Source organism: Periophthalmus magnuspinnatus, chromosome 14, assembly GCF_009829125.3.
Source record: "Periophthalmus magnuspinnatus isolate fPerMag1 chromosome 14, fPerMag1.2.pri, whole genome shotgun sequence".
Classification (NCBI taxonomy): Eukaryota; Metazoa; Chordata; class Actinopteri; order Gobiiformes; family Gobiidae; genus Periophthalmus; species Periophthalmus magnuspinnatus.
This window is the reverse complement of record NC_047139.1, coordinates 12,235,050-12,253,729: the sequence shown is the minus strand read 5'-3', so window position 1 is coordinate 12,253,729 and position 18,680 is coordinate 12,235,050. Positions and strand designations below refer to the sequence as shown.

At 39.8% G+C, this 18,680-nt stretch overlaps 1 protein-coding gene across 1 annotated transcript in view; it reads right to left on the bottom strand.

Annotated features, from left to right (window-relative positions):
* The window catches only part of LOC117380906 (kin of IRRE-like protein 3), a 529,472-nt gene that overhangs the window by 93,237 nt on the left and 417,555 nt on the right, over window positions 1-18,680 (bottom strand). The gene's annotated exons all lie outside the window — the stretch shown is intronic.

The following is an 18,680-nucleotide window of genomic DNA, read 5'->3' as shown; positions in this document are numbered from 1 at the left end:
ACGGGATGGAATAATAGTTTTATTGGACTAAAATAAGCTGAATATTTGAAAATACTGCTAGACACAGAAAAGTACTATTTGAATGACTTTTTTATGGAAATTGTACATCGGAAAACTCAACTGCACAAATGTGGTGAGGTGAAATTGAATAAAATAAATTGAATAAAAATATAAATCTGCTATTGTGATACATCCCAAATGAATAAATATATGATAGAAATTGATTTTATTGGTGCTCATTTTTATTATCGCTTTATTTTAGATTAGTTTGGTTGCACAATAGGAACGCATAACTTGAGTATTACACAGTATTTTTCTAGAAATTGAACCTCAAACCTTATAGGGCTGAGGCAAGGATCCTACAAACTTACCATGTGTACTGTGTATTTAATGATCAAACTCTTTTGAAGCAAGTAATGTATCTATTTTAAAAAGTTTACTAAAAGTTTGTCCTCTCAGGGTTTGCACAAAGACAAATCTATTTTTATTAATTTTTATTTTTTTTTATACGGAGCAGATAAGAGTGTGTTTTTCTTGATGGATGGATAGGTCTGGAGCAGGTCCACAGCTCGAGTGGGACCCGGGAGAAAACGGATGTCGTTACGTGGGAGGTGTGGAAGCGCTAACGCTGAGTATATGGCACTTCAAATCAAATTAGACGAAGATATGACCCGTGTAACAAATGCTTAAAGTCGCTTAGGGCCAAATACTGAAGATAGACAACTTTGGATATGAGAACTTGTTGTAAACTGGGATTTAATCAAGAAAAAAACAAGTTTGGAATAAAGGCGTTGGCGAGAGTGAAAATATTTTAGTACAAATAGCTTGAACAACAACAACAACGGGCAGTTTGTGGTTGGCTAAAATTAGACGGGCCAAGTTTCAAATCAGTCAGTAATTTAAAGATTAGATTAGGAACATTAGTTAGTTATGGGGAAAACATAGTCATAGGTCTGAGGGTACTGGTCTGAGGGTACTGGTCTGAGGAACTGGTCTGGGGGTACTGGTCTGGGGGTACTGGTCTGGGGCTACTGGTCTGAGGATACTGGTTTGAGGGTGCTGGTCTAAGGGCAGTGGGCTGAGGTACTGGTCTGAGGGTACTAGTCTGAGGGTACTGGTTTGAGGTACTGGTCTGATATTACTCGTGACCAAGCCTTTGAAAAAAAAAAAGCCCGAAACAAGTGATCCGAGCTTCACTCACATAAGTGCAAAATAAAAGCTGGCTAAAAGTTGAACGCTGTGTGTCGCCACTGAACAAGCGCAAATGAAATGTGCATATTTTAATAGCACGTTTAACATCAAAAACTGCTTAACGGCCTGTATTTTAGTCTTTACCTGGTCTACTGTCATGAAACAGGCCTGAAAAAGACTGGAAAGCATGTATTTTATGACGTGAAAGTGGCGCTCAAGAGCAAACATAAAAAATGCCACTATAAAGAAGTGAACTTGGCAACTCTGGTCTGATTTTAACCTGAAACTGCTCTGTTTAAATGCTGGCCTTGTTATGGGTTGTTCTCTGTTGGTTTTTCCCGCACAGCTAGTCGAGTATTGGATAACTGTAAACTCTAATACTTGCAGGTGACCAATGTGGGCAGTACAAATTCTAATTTACTCAGGTAAGTACCTTCAGATTGAGTAAAGCTTCCACATGGCAGTCTGGTCCAGTCCGTGGAGGGATCACATGAATCATTTTAAAATAGTGTTTTTGTTGGGAAACAACATATAAGGTGGTTAAAATCTCAAAAAAAGCTGAGTTGTATCATTCAAACTGCGTTCACTACAAATGCATTAGCAGCACACTGAAAATGTAGGTATTTTTTAGAGATTGCTTTCCAAATGAAGACATGTAACGTGAAATACTGATGCCAAGGTAAGCGTAAGTTTAAAAAAAGTAAAGGCACAATAATGCACAATATGACCACCATGTATTTGAACAAAATGTGTCAAAATCAGCTGTGTACTATCTGCAGCTAATTATAAAGCGTTTTCTAGTTCAATAACCAGGAAGTGTCTATTAGCCTGCTAGTTGTCGTTAGCTTAACTGTCTGAAAAGCGCATGTAAACTCAGAGCGATGAATATTTAGGGTGCTCTGAATGCATAAGTGAAGAAAAGATTTGGACTCCTGTAAACCATTTAAAATTAACTAGTTCTGTTTTTCACATTTGTAAAATCAGGTACAGTGCCTTTAAGTAAAATAAAATACTGTCTTGTGTGCAGTATAGTTCAAATCATGTCACTCTTTAATGTTCTAATCCATAAAAATGAACATAAACCATTATTAGCAGTTCATTCTAGCTTTCACCGCTCAGCTCTTAATTCTTTGGCTTTTGGAGACAGTTCAGTGGAGCCTTTTCATTACGGAGGGACCATCCAAGGACACTTGAGTGGACTCCTTTGTACTTGTTCTTTTTACAAACAATACACACCTTTGAGATGTTAATTCCGCCTCATCAGTGCCAGGAGCTCTTGTATCAATTAGCTCTCTTTTGTTACGTTCAAGGCCGACTCACAAGTAAAAAGGTAAATGTACCATGTCTTAAGCCAACACTTAACACTCAAGGGTCCTTTCAAAAGATTTCTTGTGTGTATGGCAAATTTGAACTTTAAAACACCATGTCTTGAAAATATGTTCCCCCTGGCAACTGGGACAATTGGTATTTTTTGTAATGACGACAGAACGAGTCAAATCAAATCAACTCCCATATGGAATTATGACGCACAAATGCCAGCAGAGGGCGTAAGAACTATGTCTGCTGATGCACAGTGAAGTGAAGGAATCTAAACTGAGCTACAAACGATGTTTAAGTCATCGACATAGTGAGGGCGAATTAAATTATGTCTGAGGTCCCCATTCCTGTTCAAGGTTAGACATAATTGATCTCCTATTTATAAGTCCATCCTCAGGCCTAAATCAAAACAAGAAAAACAATAGTGCTAGCCAGAATGCTAATAGGTGTGAGAACATCCATTAGGAGCCCGATTGATTATGCTAAATATGACTCAGGCATAGTTCACAGTTAGTGTAGTTGGATAGCTATCCAACAAACAAACAGTTTACAAATAGATGTGTTAGTTTCAGTGTAGTTAGCTCCTCCCTTCAGACAGATATAAGGCAGTGTCCAGCAGTAATCTGACCAGAACTGAAGAAACGGCTTGGATGAGCACACCTGGGGGCGAATGAGGGGGTACACAGACGCCCCTTTACCTTTTGTACAGTAATATCTGATGGTGGAATGAGGAGAGAAGCAGTTTCAGTGAGGCTAAAACAATAACTTAAACCTTAAAGTTAGGCAAATCCAAGGCTGAAATTATCAAAATGATTCTATTGAAGGCGTATGGAACATTTGAGACATCCTGTATTACCACTTGCAGGATTTGTGTTTAATGGGATGAGTGCAAACTAGATCCAAGTTCCACTCTTCAGCTTTAGAGCCCCAGACCAAACCAAACTCAAAGTCCCGTGATGCAATGCAAAACAGTTTATCATAGTTTAAAAATAAATTCTGGTTGACTGGAACTATTTATTTACTTGGGTAATAATTGCCATGAGATTTTGTTGACTGAAACTACACTAAAACAAAGCTCACCACACACAACTAGACAACACTGTCGCCATTTGCATCTGCCTGACTTTGGGTCTTTGTGTGTGTGATTTTTAATTCACTGAGCTCCTCGTGTGTGGTGTCAGCGTGATTCTGAGCTGCTCTGTTGTATCGTGACCACAAACACTCACCACCACTGAGCCAGCCAATAAAACAGAGCATCAGGGGCAGATAGACTGATGGAAGTGCAAAATACAAACTCAAGAAAATAATTTAAAGACGACTTTTATTCAACTCTCGTAAAGTTGTTAGTTAAACTGCAGTGTTCTCATCCATATTATCCCATTAGAATTTGTCCTCCTCATATAATGACATCTAGTCCATAAAAAAGCACTATTAATCCAGTTTGGAGAGCTCTTTAAAAAGTAAAAAGGTGAGAGATTAGTGATAGCGCCTTCCTGTGTAATTTATTGTCAGCCTGCTGTCCATGACAAAATTATTGCACCACATTACACAATTAATAATATCACAGTTTTGACTTGCAAATAAACTAGAAGTGCGATGGTCTGATCTTTTAATCAGCGAGTTGTTTTACTGTAGACAGGAACAGCTGACATGAGGTGTGCCCCCAACTTTTAGCTTGTGGTGTGCAAACTCTTCCACCCTTTGCATTTGGAGATTTAAAATCTCATTTGTTTCTCTCGTGCCTGGAATCTGCACTTTTTGTTGCACGTTTTAAAATCTTTTAAGACTCAAAAATGCTGTAGTGTGGTCGGTTTAAGAACAGTACTAGATTTAAATGTCTTGTCAAACTTAACACTGTGGTAAAGATGCATGGAGTTTAAAAACATTATCTCCAGAGAATGTCGACCTGAGGCGAGTGAGCAGCTAGTGTTTCGAGAACTGAATGAAGCCAAACACTACGCAGGTATATATTCTGATAAGAAAACACGGTGTAACATTGCTGAAAGCTACATGGTTAGTTTGCACATTCTTTTGAGGGTCCAATAATATGTTCATTTACAGAATGGGAACATTAAATGTGTTCCACTCAAGATGTCATTAATAAAATATACAGGCAAAAAACAGACAGAGCAGTAGACATTATCAGACCCTTTAACTCCACCTCTCTATAAGTGCATAAGTACTTATAAATTGTAAACTGTGCAGTGAGTCCAGATTATAGAACATTTTGGCTCAGAAAGAGGCCGGTCTGAGCCACTACACCCCTAGAGACTGTACTTGCCTCTGTTGTGTCAAATGTGGAGGGCTGATAACTTCCTCAACGATACACTTTATTCAGAACCACTTGGGGCTAAGTGACAATTTGTAACTGCAGCATGGCCTTGTTTATTCAAAAATGCCTATTATAAAAGTGCACTATGTAACTTTTCTGGTGAAGAGTTTGCAAATGTTCCTCAGTATGGTATTAACTGTTATATATATAACTTCTCTCCATGTAAACAACAGGAAGGTGACTCCACCATGCCAAGCCTGAACTCCTCTCGTTACTTTTAATTATGTGGTATTCCTGTGGCCACTGCACCGCTTGCAGTCTGAGCACGGGGTAAGGCCGTGTCCTTCATTTCAAACGACTTTATAACAAAATATCACTAGCCAAAAACTGAAATTATGCTAGCAACTATTGTTAGTAAGGGTGTGATGATATGATGCACACTGATATATGGGCAAATGGAACGAGGCAATTTGATACAGCTCCTTTAAAACAATATTTTGATTCAGTACAATGATTTTTTTGTGTCGAGGCCCTGGATGAGATTAAGAATCAGAAAGTGATTACACATGAGCACAACAGAATACTTTTGCTTTGACTTTTATTTTAAAGCTTCACTTGTTGCTTGCACCAAAACTACAACTACCATTCAGTTTACTTAAAGTGACTGACTTATAGCGGATCATGAGGGAAATATATCGATTAGTCTCATCACCTGGCTTTTCAAAAAGTAAAAGAATATAGTTTTCCAATATACTGTGCAGCCTATACAGCCTTTATTTCTGTAAAGGCACATCTCCTTCAATTTGAAGTTTAAATACTGAAATACAGAATAAACCTTCTCCTGTCCTATATCTCATAGAAGCTCTGTCTCTCTTCTGACATGTATCCACCCCTCATGCCCCATGGCCAAACTTTGCACAAACTTCAGTGTCCATCAATCATAATGTGGAGAGGTGTTCAGCACAGACACAGACAGCACACAGTAAGGCTTAAAGCACAGGCCCGTCAGAGCTGTCAGACAGTATACAGACCCTCAAATAATCATTACTGGTCTTTATCAGCTATTAGAACACTTGACTTCACCTTTAAAGATGCTGTGCCTGATTTTGACTGTCTTAATAAAGTGAAAAACAGAACTAGTTCATTTTAAACGGATCGCAGTGGTCCAAACTTAGTCCTCATTTACCTTTACAAATTCAGAATATCATAATTAGAGTTTATAAGTGCTTTTCACAGACCTCCGACGCCAGAGAGGAGCGTTGCCATCATAGTAAAGCAAATAATAACTAACATGCTAATTGCACACTTCCTGTATAGTCTAGCGTTAAAATTCTTTATAATTAGATTCAGACAGTACACAGCAGTCTTATTTTTTACTGCTAAAGCTGCTCATACAATATATCTGTACTGGAGGAGACACATTTTGCTCAGATTGGGTACATGCCCTTTCAGATACAACTTTTTTTTTTCTTTTTTTTTTTTTGGAGCTCACAAATGAGTCTGTTTTTTGTAAAATGCATATGGTAAATAGCCAAACTTTTATATAGCGCTTTTCTACCTTCAAGGCACTTTACATTAAGGAACCACTCACCACTCACCCATTTACACACACACTCATACACCAGTGCATGCAGACACTGGGGGTTAAGTGTCTTGCCCAAGGATGCAACAACAGTATTCATCTGTGGGAGCTGGAATCGCACCTCCAACCTGTGGGCCAGTGGATCTGACCGACAGTGGGATTCGAACCACCAACCTTTGGATTAGTGGACAAACACTCTACCAACTGACCTAGTGTCGCCTATAGTTTATAAATTATCAAAGCAAATGTGATAGATTTACACACTTGCATTATTTTCACTATGCAATAACATTTTGCAGTTTCAAAATAGTTTAAATTAGAAGTATCATAGCAACCAAAGAGCCATTCTGGAGTGAAACTGTTGAAGGTAACGCCTTTTCCCACCCACAGCACTGGTTTGGCTGGGGCAGACGCTTAGCAACACTGTCAATCAAACCTGTTGTTAACGCTAGCAACTTTGGGGAAAGAAGGCAAATGATTTGTCTGTTATTAATGTTCATATCCTGAGTTACAGACACAATAGTGAAATAAAAATACCAGGATCGTGTAGAGCAGGTAAATACAAACATTTTAAGACTAAAATGACGAGTCTGACACCAGCAGTCGGAGAGAGAGGCGACAGTTTTTTAATGTAAAGTGAATTGGAGCCAGAGTCGATCCGTGCCAGTGTTCACTTCCTATTTGGAATGTGTGGCTAGCAGGTTAGGTTAGTACATTTTAGTTTTAAATTAAAGGTTATAACTCATTCTACTTGCTATTACTTGTTCTCTTTTCCTTCCTCACACTCTTCTTTTACAATAGCACCCAATACTACCACCATTACAAGACTTACCGTTTTAATCTGTTCTTTTTCAAAAACTTCATACCATTCTTGCTACTCTCCCACCTCTTCCAACTTCTCCCTAACTTTCCCTGACCAATATCCACCTTAACTTTCCCGAGCATAGACACATTAGCCCGTATGCTAAAAGCCAATAGAGTCCGTATAGCAGGTGCGCGTACAGCTGGTGCGCTATTAGCCGAGTACAACACTACATCTGAATGCATGCCGTACGCTGCAGCTAAAGGGCTACGAAAAGGCCCAGAAGATTTACTAGAGAATTAATTAAACAGCCCGGTGGTTAGGTTATGTGCGGTGAGTTCAGGTACGCACTAGGGAGGAATTAAAAGCTCTACATTATGTTAAAATATTATGGGCTAGGCTATATTTACTATGCAGAAGGCGCTAGGATTAATGTGAGATCTTGTGCGACTATGTAATTTGTGGTGTTGAGCCAAATGCATAGGGTTAGTCACAAATAAGATGCCTTGGTTCATGTGCATAGAAATGTTGTTTTCCCCAAAAAATATTTAGAATGTTAATTGAAAAAGACATTTCAAGAAGATATGTAAAAATATAAATGTTTGGAATTAACATAAAAATGAAAAAGTGCCATACAGATAAGCTTAAAGAACGTTTTTCTCCTTGTCTCCAATCACGTCCATGTTATTACTTTGCCTAGAATGTCCCACTCAATGACATTAAACCAGGTACCTGCATGATTCCATACAAATCGGAAAGTTCCATTCTTTGGAACATTCTCCATTTTTCCATGCCGTACTGTGGAATATTGTAACCAAAGGAACAAAATTTCCATGGAAACAAGCAGGAGGAGGCCCTTCCTTATGCCAAACAAGAGTTAGCTTTGAGGAGATGTAAGCCCACTCAAAATAAGGATGCATGTTTTTGATGATGATTTTTTGTCTTTGTATATGTTCCATAGTTGGAACTGCGACCTCAAGTATCATAGCAACCAGAGCCAATCGCTGTCAATCAAACCTGTTGCTAACGTTAACGGGAGCGAAATTTGGGAAAGAAGCCAGCTGATTTGTCTTTTATAATTTTACATTTTTTCACTAAAAGTAGATACAGTGGGTTTAAGTGTTTCTTCCTGCCCAATAATATCTTGATAAACATATATTCTTACTGTGCGCGGGTCACCTATCCACAGATCTGACCTATAAAATGGCCTGCTTGCAGAATTTGCTTGATATGAGTTTTCCATATTGTAGATCATGATCAGGGAAAGCTGCTGTGACATATTGTATTCAGTTATTATTTTGTAGCCATTAATCTATACCATGATCTATCTATATCTGTTTATATTGTAATTATTTGAGTTATGCAGCAATTGGCTACAGTCCAGGATTAGACTCAAACTTCCCACAATGCACCTCTCCTGCTGAATAAATTGAGGGTGCTGGATGATCAATATGGAATGACTAGAAGAAATGGTGTGACTAAACCCATAACTTCAGCTCCATAGCATTTATAATAGCTGTGTAGAGTAATGGATTAACAATTAGGCCAACTCTGGAATAACTTTAAAATGAAGGCCTGACTGATTGTGAAACTTAATTTGCCCGTAGCTTCTGGGCCCTGCTATAATGGCATATGATTAAATGAATAAGACACTTCTTTAAAAGTTTAAGAAACAAACTTCAAATTATCCTTTTGTTTGTTGGTTTGTTTGCATGGTGTTTTTTTTTTTTTTAAAGCAATACTCCAAATGTTCAGAATTGGTCCAAGGAATTCACAGATGTTTCTATTTCTCAAAAAGTGCTTTGAAAAACACATGGGTTCGCCCCTCCACAGATCTGACCTGTAACTTGGCTTTCACAGACTGGCTTAAAACTCACCCATCTTTAAAGAAACATGCAGATGAGGTTTGTATGTTTAATTACTGGTCAGATCTATGTAAAAGCAACACCGCTCACAGTAAGATTACATGTTTTTCAAGGTAATTTTTAAGGAGTTTAATGCCGCACTGTGAAACATTCCTGCCAAGGCAACAACATCTCCATGAGACAAGCAGGTGGTGGAAAACTTGCACCGTGCATTTCATCTTTAAACCTTTTTTCATCTTTAAACTGCGCCGTATTCACAGAGCAACATCATGACTTAAATGAGATTAGATGCTAGCGATAAATAGTGATATTAGCAACGCAAGTGGAGTCCGGAGTGAGAAATATATTTAATTATACGTTTAATTACCATCTGTTAAATCTGGTGGTCAGGCGGAATTTGTAAACATTATGATTAGCAGTAATGGTGCAATGCAAATCCTCACTAGCGATAACGTACAGTACTGAAAGTCATGTTGACATTGTGCTTTTATACAATGATCTCTACATTTCTATCCGTTTCCTCAAAGTGGTCACGTGATGTTGCTGCGACTTGTCCGGTCAGCTGGTTTAAACAGGTTTTTGGTGCTGTGGTCCTACCGGTGGAGGAAGGATGACAGCGCCACCTGCAGTCCGACTTCTTCAGGACAGAATCTTAGGTGTGTGAGAGTAAAAAAGCCCCCTCGTCTCAGTTGCGCTAGTGAGCAATCGAAACTGTCAGGTATGAAAACAAACTAAACTTTGGTCTGGAAAAATAATCTATGAAAATAAATTAACGGACTAATATTTGCCGTGGTGTTTTGTTTGTGGGGGCTGTTATTGGGAATCACTGTATAAACTGTTGTACATTTGGAGTGGGCGGGGCCATAACGGTACAGTAAGACCACTTCAAGTAAAACAAAATATTGAATTTACTAGTGATATGATGTTTGTGGATCTAATTTATTTAAAAGAACAAAATCTTTTTCTTTCTCATTTTTATGCATTTTTAACCTGATTAAAGTTGAACCAACACAAGAATCAGCACAGAAGCAGAGCAGGCGACACGAGTGAGAGTTTTGTGCACAAAAAAACATATTTATCATCTTAATAACAGTCATTTTTTTATTATTATAATTGTTGCATTTCAAACACATTTTATTTTAGGCTGTACAAGGTGTGAAAAAGTGGATTTCTGTTAAATAACCTCACTTTTAACCTTACTGTGATATTTACTTATTGCTATATGCACTATAAATGTAAAATTAATGAGCCAATTCTGAGCAGATTTTAAGTTGATAAGCAAGAATAATACGTTTGCGACATTTTGTGATTTTGTTCTATATCACAATGAAAAGTTTACAAATGAAAAAAATGTTCCACTGCCATAGAGGACGACCCCTTTTACCTATTCTCCTCTCTGTATATTTGCAAAACTGGAGGTGTTTGGAGGGGTGAAGCGAGGAGACATTAGCACTAGCATGTGGTTTGCTCGTCTGACCCTGGGGCTATGAGCCGTGTACGCCCCAAGCTAACTGGGGTCTTAGCCCAGGGCGGAGCAAACGAGTACAGCTGCGGGGGCTTCACATGCTCACCCACTCCAGGAGCCGGCGCGGTGGGAATGAGGAGTAGAGCGCTGGTGGTTGTTCCCGAGTGCCTCCACCTGCTCTCTCTCCCCATTTCATGCTACAACTGTTCTGTCCAATAACGGCAAAAGACAGTGTGAAATCATCATTAAGATGCTATGCCTGATTTTTACTTTTAAACGGTTTGCACTGGTCCAAAATTATTCCTCTTACCTTATACTTTCACTATATACTGTTTACTCTCCCATGACACTAAGCTAACAACGAGCATGCTAACACACACTTCCTGATTATCAGACAATACAATGCTTTCTTATTAGATGCAGACAGCACACAGCCTACTTATTTTGACCTCAAGAGCTGCGTATACAATATATTTGTACTGGAACACGACACATTTTGGTAGTTGAAGGATGGGTCAAATGCAGAGGACAAATTTCCAAGTGGTGACAATAAAGTGCATTCTCTCTCAAAGCTTGAACGCATTGTGGTAACCAAGGAAATCAAGCTCGTAACCAAGTGGCGGTACTGGAAAGTTACTGGCTTTACTCACACACACACACACACACACACACATATTCCCTGCATATTCCTGGTCATTTAAATCCTCAGATCAAAAATACAGGTAGCTTTGTGCACACATGACTGTGTCTGGCCAAATCCTGGTAAATTCCCAAGTGTGGCTGCACATGTGAATGGGGCTTGAGTGTGGAGTTTGAATAGCCTTATGCAAGTGCCCTGTGCAATTAGCTGGAGCTGGGCACAACCTGCGAGCCCTTACATCGGCTCACACAGACACAACAAAGAAAGCAGCGAAAAAATAGGTCCCTGTCACCGGCCCCTGGGAGCCCTCCACTGCACCGGAGCTATGAGCATTAGCATATTCACTGTTAGCGCCCGCGGGGACCTTTCTTTACGGACTCTCTGCATCTATTTGGCTATTAATTACGATGGAAAAATGCATTATTTAGATCACACTATGGCTTTTTTGCGCAATTACTTCCTAAGATTCTTTCCTCTCCTTTGTACTAATACCAAGGGACGGAGGCACCAGGAGGAGACCTGAGCTAAACAACAAACTTTTTTTAATTACGGAGACCTGGATCAGTGTATAGTTAATTGCGATGTGTTGTCATTTTTCTTTCAAATAACACAGGTGTGAATATGTATGAGGCATGCCATCACACCTTTGGTTTACTTTAGTGATGACAAAGTTTCATATTAGCCGGCTTGTAATTGCGTGTGCACGGCCCCCCCTTGAATCATTAGCAAAAGCAGTATTTTAAAAGAGTCACAGCTGTTTTATAAATATTTACATAAGGGCAAGAGCAGCTCAGTTGGTAGAGTGTTTGTCCACTGATACGGAAGTTGGAGGTTCAAATCCCCATGACATCGACATCATTGTTAGAGCACTCAGATCCACTAACCCATAGGTTGGTGGTGCGATTCCAGCTCTCACAGATGAATGCTTTCACTGTGTCCTTGGGCAAGACACTTAACCCACCTCACCCACCAGTGTCTGCGTACACTGGTGTGTGAGTGAAAACTTCAGAGAATTTTCAGACAGTATGAGATGTCTATTGTCTATCTTTGACTATTTCAAACCTACAAACACTTTAAGACAGAAACCCTTACTCACCCAAAGGACAAAACCTCAATCCATAAACAAAGTAATGTGATCTACTCCATTCAGTGTAGTGAAGAGTGCAGTGAGTGGAGAAACTAAACAGCCACTCCCATGTACCAACACCAGCGCAAGAGCTCCTCGGGACTCCAGTCCGCCGTGCATCTCCATCTCAAAGCCATTAACCACTCCTTTGAAGATAGTGAGGTTCAGATCTTAGCCAGAGAAAAGAAATTGTTTGAGAGGGGAGTTAAAGAAGATTTTTATTTTTTTTTATTTTTTATTTTTTAGGAAAGACAGTCCCTCCTTAACCAGGAATGAGACATAATCTTGCACCGATCTATAACTCCATCCACAGACCCACAGCAAACAGGAATAAAAAAGAACAATAGGGGGCTGAAACTGGAGACAATAGCTGTTCACGGTTTCAGTGCAGTTAGCCCCTCCCTTCAGATAGATTGATGTGACCAGAACTGAAGAAGTGGCTTGGGTGAGCAGAGAAACATCTTCACTCCTGCAACGATTTGTCCAGTTGACAGATTTAAATTTCGCCTTTTGCTATGGATCAGACCTGAATGACTGAGGGATTACATAGACAAGATGAACAAGCGTTATATAAAAGTATGACCTTTTACTATTTAAATATCTTGGGGTCACCATAGACTCAAACCTAAATTTGAAAAAACATATAAAGAGCATGACAAACACTCAAATCAAAATTATACAGCATGACTGACTTCAAACATATTAGACTTTGGAAGCAAAAAGGACATTTATGCACTCCCTTATTTTTTCCCACTTGCCCTATTGAATCACTCGCTGGGGACAGGCTCGAGAAATTGCTATTAGACCTTTAAAATCAGTGTATAAACAAGTCTTAATGATGTTTGATTAAAAAAAAAAGCCTCTAATGCACCATCACTGTAACATCTTGGCAAAATCTAATCTTTGTAGTCTTGAAACTTGCAAACTCTTTTCAAGTCTGTGTCCGGCTTTCGAGATTCTAAATGGCCCGGCTCTTGACTGTTTGAAGGACAAGAATAGCCTCTCTGCATGACTGTATAATACCTCTCCGTCACTCCACCTTTGGACAATGGGCTTTTTCAGTGACAGTGACACAGTGCTGCCTGACTCGAGAAAGTCATGTGTCACAATCAAAGGTGTTAAGATTGAACTAAAAAAGAACTGAAAGAGCACCAAAACTGTAACTATTCATCTCTCCAATGGTTTCTGTGTGTGGAACGGTGTGGTAGTTTTAATGCCTGTATACTTTTTGTGTTTCAACCCACTTTAACTTGCCTGTGTTTTGTAATAATAATATTAACACTGGCCGGATTATGATTTTTGAGCAATGAAAAAGTATAAGCACAGTATGAGAGGGAGTAAAGTTATAAAGCGCATTTAAAAACAACCACCGCTGACCAAAGTGATGTACAATATAAAGTGCAATCTTATAAAACAAAACAAGAATACAATAGAACACAACAAATACAATACAACACAAGAGTCCCGCTCAGCTTGTGTTAAAAGCCAGTGCAAACAAATGAGTTTTCAGTAAAGATTTTGAAATATTTAACGATTGAGAGGTTCTAATACCCAGAGGAAAACTGTTTAAGAGTCTGGGACCAGCTACAGCAAACGACCAGTCCCTTTGAAATTTTAGCCGGGTCCTTGGAACATTCAAAATCATCTGTTCAGCTGATCTCAACAATCTACTGGGAACATGGGCAGACAGAAGCTCAGAGAGAGAGAGAGAGAGAGAGAGAAAGGCCAACCCATGGACACATTTCAAATCCAAAATCAAACTCTTAATGTCAATGTTGAGAGAGAGATCTTTACATCTTTTAAACATAATTTCATACATATTGCAGCAACCGTGAGCCTTTGTCGCTTAGAGAGGAGATCAGGTCTAGTACTTCTGTCTGACGCGCTGTCGTTTGTAAGAGGTAGACTTAGTCGCATAATGTATTTTCTGGTGGTTTAATGAAACGGCGGCTTAAGCAGGTGACACTCACAGATGGTAAAACGTAGGTCTACAAAAAATAGTTCGGTAACAAGCAAAACAAAGCGGTCAACGAAAAATGCAGCTTTCCGGCATCTCCCCTACTCACCTCCGGACAGCAGTGCCTTTTAAACTACCGGCACGTCACCTTTGCCCACGTAAACCGCCCCTTATGCATAACCATAGCAACCAGTCACCCATATGGCTCCTACACATATGTTTTGATAGTGATGATTATTAAGGAAGCTCATTGGTCACCTATCATTTACAAACAAAATCTAATTCATCTCACCTCAGTTTAGTGCTTTGCTCATTGATTCTGCAGAAATCGGCAGTGTGTTTCAGCCACAGTGATATTTATTTTTTCTTGTATTATTTCAGATAAGGATGGACCATACCTGCCCCTGACTGGCTAATCCACATGTCAATAACTCCCATTTGAAAACGAGGAGATTCACCGGTGCCCAGATTCACATCTCTGTAAAGTATTGAAGAAGTATGTGTTCTTGATCCCAGGCAAATTGTAATTAAGTACTGTTGCCAAAATTGTAAGTAAAAGTATGAAAAATACTACTCAAAGTACTCAAAGAGCGAGATGGTTAGATAGGAGAGAACACAGACTCAAAAACTAGACTAGAAAATAATCAATTCTCTCCTCGGTCTCCAATGTATGTACAGTGATGGTGTTGAGCCAACATACTTCACAAAACAAAGCTATTCCACGATAGCAACAGCTGTTTCCTTTCTTAGCTCTGTCTCATAAACTGGTGAAAGTGTTTTAGAAAAAAGAACTGCAAGACGTTATATTCCACAACATATCATTGTGGGGGACAAGCTCACGATTAGATTTTTTTTACCCAGCCCTCTCCAACAGTGAGTCAAACATCAACTGCAGCTATCCGAGTTATGATACATGAGGCGCGCACACAGACGCAGAAGAGACAACTCAGCACATTTAGGTAAGCAGCTATGAGCTCATGAGGCCGGGCTTTGGCAGACAGGAGACTCGGTGGAGGGTCTGGGGCTGGGGGGGTGGGAGTGTTTGGGGGTAAGGGGGAATGACAGGTGTTGAATGAATAAGTGATGATGGCACTGTCAAGGTGGAGCCAGAGCGCACTCTCCCTGAGGTGCCTATACCAGCCCCCGCGCCTCAATGCTGGGGTTGGCCATGTTAAGCACTGCCTCTTAATATTGATGGCAGGCAGCTGTCGGAGGCGCACAACAGCACTCTCGATCTGGAGTGCGGCGAGCTCAAGGCATGCTGGGAAATTTCAGGGGCTGGGTTGGGATCTAGGGGGTGCGCTGGTAGAATCAGCATTTTCGAAAAGAAGGCAAAACAAGTTCAGGGCTTTATGAGAGTTTACGCTGCCCCATGGTTAATGTTTATAATGTTTAATCATATCAGTATTATGCAGCTTCTTAAAATGCGTGTCTTCGTGTCTTTAATTAGAGGTGTAACGTACATTGGACAGAAAACAAAGGCAATAACTTGATTTCGGACTCTTTAAGAACAGTGATGCCCAGTACAGTAGAAAACGACCGTTAAGGGCGTTTTTTATGGTCGATGCCGATACAATTGTTAAGAATACAGAGAAACTGATGCTCGACAAGCTCTGCCGATATTCTTTGGGCCAATATGTAGGCCGATTTTGATTATTTTCCCCAAATTATGTCACCACAGTCCCTTTTTCTGTTACAAACCTATAAGGGAGCTGTAGTCACACTTAGTGCACTTATCTCTTTGCACAAGTGTTCAAATAAAGCTTAATGTGTTGTCAGGATTTGGGTTTTTTTGTGTGTTCTGTGCTGTTTCCCACCTCCCTTCTGGAGCTGGGCGGAGACTCTTGGCACCACTTCCGCACACCTGCTTCTGATCAAGCAATCAAGCTGCACATATGAGGATAAAAGGACTGAGGACCCGACACCTGGGGCCAGATCGTCTTGTCGCCTTACAGCATTTTCTTGTCATCTTCTGGTTTTTCTTCATGTCATGCTCCGGTTTATTTGTTTGTGTATCCACCATGATCCCGCTCCCTGGAACCACTCTGCACCTCCGTCTTCGACCCAGCTTTCCACGACCGGTACGATCACCTCAGCCTCAGATCCAGCTCACCGCAACCGGTACGAACACCCCAGCCTCTGACCCTGCGACCCACGACCTGCTCCAACGATACTTCATACGACACCGCTCCCAACTGTCTGCTCTGTCTACTTTCATTCACATTCCTGTATCTGCAAATAAACTCTGTTGAACTGTTTCCCGAGTCTGTATCTTTGGTCCCTCAGTCTTTACGATGTGTATTCTTTAGGCAGCAGGTCAGCCACAAGTAAATACGGGCCTGTGTTGGAGATTTAACGCAGATAGCCGATGCGGTAAAATGTATAAATATCGTCCCAATATAGCAGGCCAACCGATATATCTAAAGGGTGTGAGTTTTGAGGAAGATCTGCTCCTGTGGCCGTGGTGTTGCTTGGCCTTGGAGACCGAACAGAATCATTTTGCCTTTGAAAAGCAAATACTTTGAAAGCAAATCAGCAGGTTTAGTCCTGGACATGGTTTAGTTCGGGTAAACTGGGACAAATTCCCGGGGATCCGAGATACACTCCACTTCCCAGACTGGGGATAAAGTCAAGCTCACAGCAGTACCACTTTCATGAACACGATGCAGCACAGTCGCACACTTCACTCAGGCTCAGATTATAACTAATTATCAGTCTTCTTCAGAAAGATATTGTTTTTTGGGTATTCGGTAATAAACTGTAACATATATCAATCATTATTTTAACATTTTCTTCATTGTAAACGACAATATCGACATGCAACAGCTTAGTAATAGCAACAACTCTATTGATTTTCTGTTTAAAGCTGCAGAAATTATAGGTCCCGTCTCTTCATAGTTGCATTACCAATGAGCTATAACAAGGGATTAGAACGATGGTTAACTATAGTGTTCAGTTCCAGCAGACGTGTTGTGTGTGTAGGATTCTACTCCAAAACTCATGCAAACGACTAAGGAGCTGGACTTTTTATTTTAATTTCCCCTTTAATATTTTGATAATTGGACTTGGACTTTATCTAATGAACCACTGACTTAAAACATCATTATAACATAAAAACAGTGTAAACCCTCAGTCATTCAGGTTCCATTTCAGAAGGAAATTTTATTCTGTCAACTGGACAAAACTTCAAACTCACTTATTTCCCTTCTCACCATTGCCGGGCTCTACAATTACAGCTCTATTCAATTGGATGCTGTGAACCAAGTGCAAAAGATCATGTTTTTGTGCCTGCTTCATTTGTTTTAATCTGTTATTTTCATCTAAGAGATTATTCATTTATTCTGGAATTCGTCCCATCTCGTTGGATGAAGTTCTTGTACTTGGAACACTGAATTTTCCTCATTATGGGACAAAGAAAGACTTTCTTATCTTAACTCATAAATCAATAACAAAGTAATTAATCTGGCCTGAGATTATACAATTGATTCAATCTTTTATGTTCTTAATTATTGGGGTTGCCTTGATAAAGATTAACACACAACCAGCCAGTGAGTGTTAGAGTTTTACATCTGTATTTTATGAGTCTAGAAAACTATTGAAATGAGCAATCTAACCTGTCATATGCTTTAACCGACGCAGCTGCCCTTATATCTCTAAAATGTTAAATTCCTTTTTAAAATATAACAATTACAGGATCAATTTTAAATAGAAAAATTCAATATCTCAGTTGTTTGCAAATGAACAACTAGTTCTGTTGTTGTGTCCTTAAGCAAGAAACTTGAAAATGTATAAGTATTTAACATAAAATTTGATCTAACTGAGGTAAGGTACACTCAATTGTCCCCATAAGGAAATGTATCCTCTGCATTTGACCCATCCTGCAATGCCACTGGGGCAACTTAAGGATTGTTAGGAGCAGTGGGTGCCACAGTGTAGCACCTGGGGACTTATACTGAGAGACTGAACTACTCTTACTCAGAGCTGGAGCTGGGGCATTTTACCTGTTGTGCATGCTTTTGTTGATGGGGGAAACCAGAGTGCCCAGAGGAAACTCAGCCAGACACAGGGAGAAACATACAAACCTTCTTGCTGTGAGTGCGAGCCACTCAGCCCCTGTGCTCAGGGCTGCAGAGTGGGCAATAGTGGAAAAGGTGACAGTCTAAAGTGCCATGTGCGGCACATAATCAAACGTCCGCTCTGCTCAAAATTCTGTGGCTATTATTTGAATTGCACGTTACTGCTGTTAGATTTTTGGCCACAGAAGTGTGAATTTCATAAAACCGCTCACTTGAGAATGTCTCTGCAATTTACATTATAGTTGATATTAACACAAGTGGGACAAAAATGGTGTCTGGGGGAATATTATCCTAGGAAATTTTGAACAAAATCAATGCAATTCACTTGCATTAGTTTAGGAATAAACTGGGAGTTTTATTTTAGCAGGACTATAAAAAAGACAATAC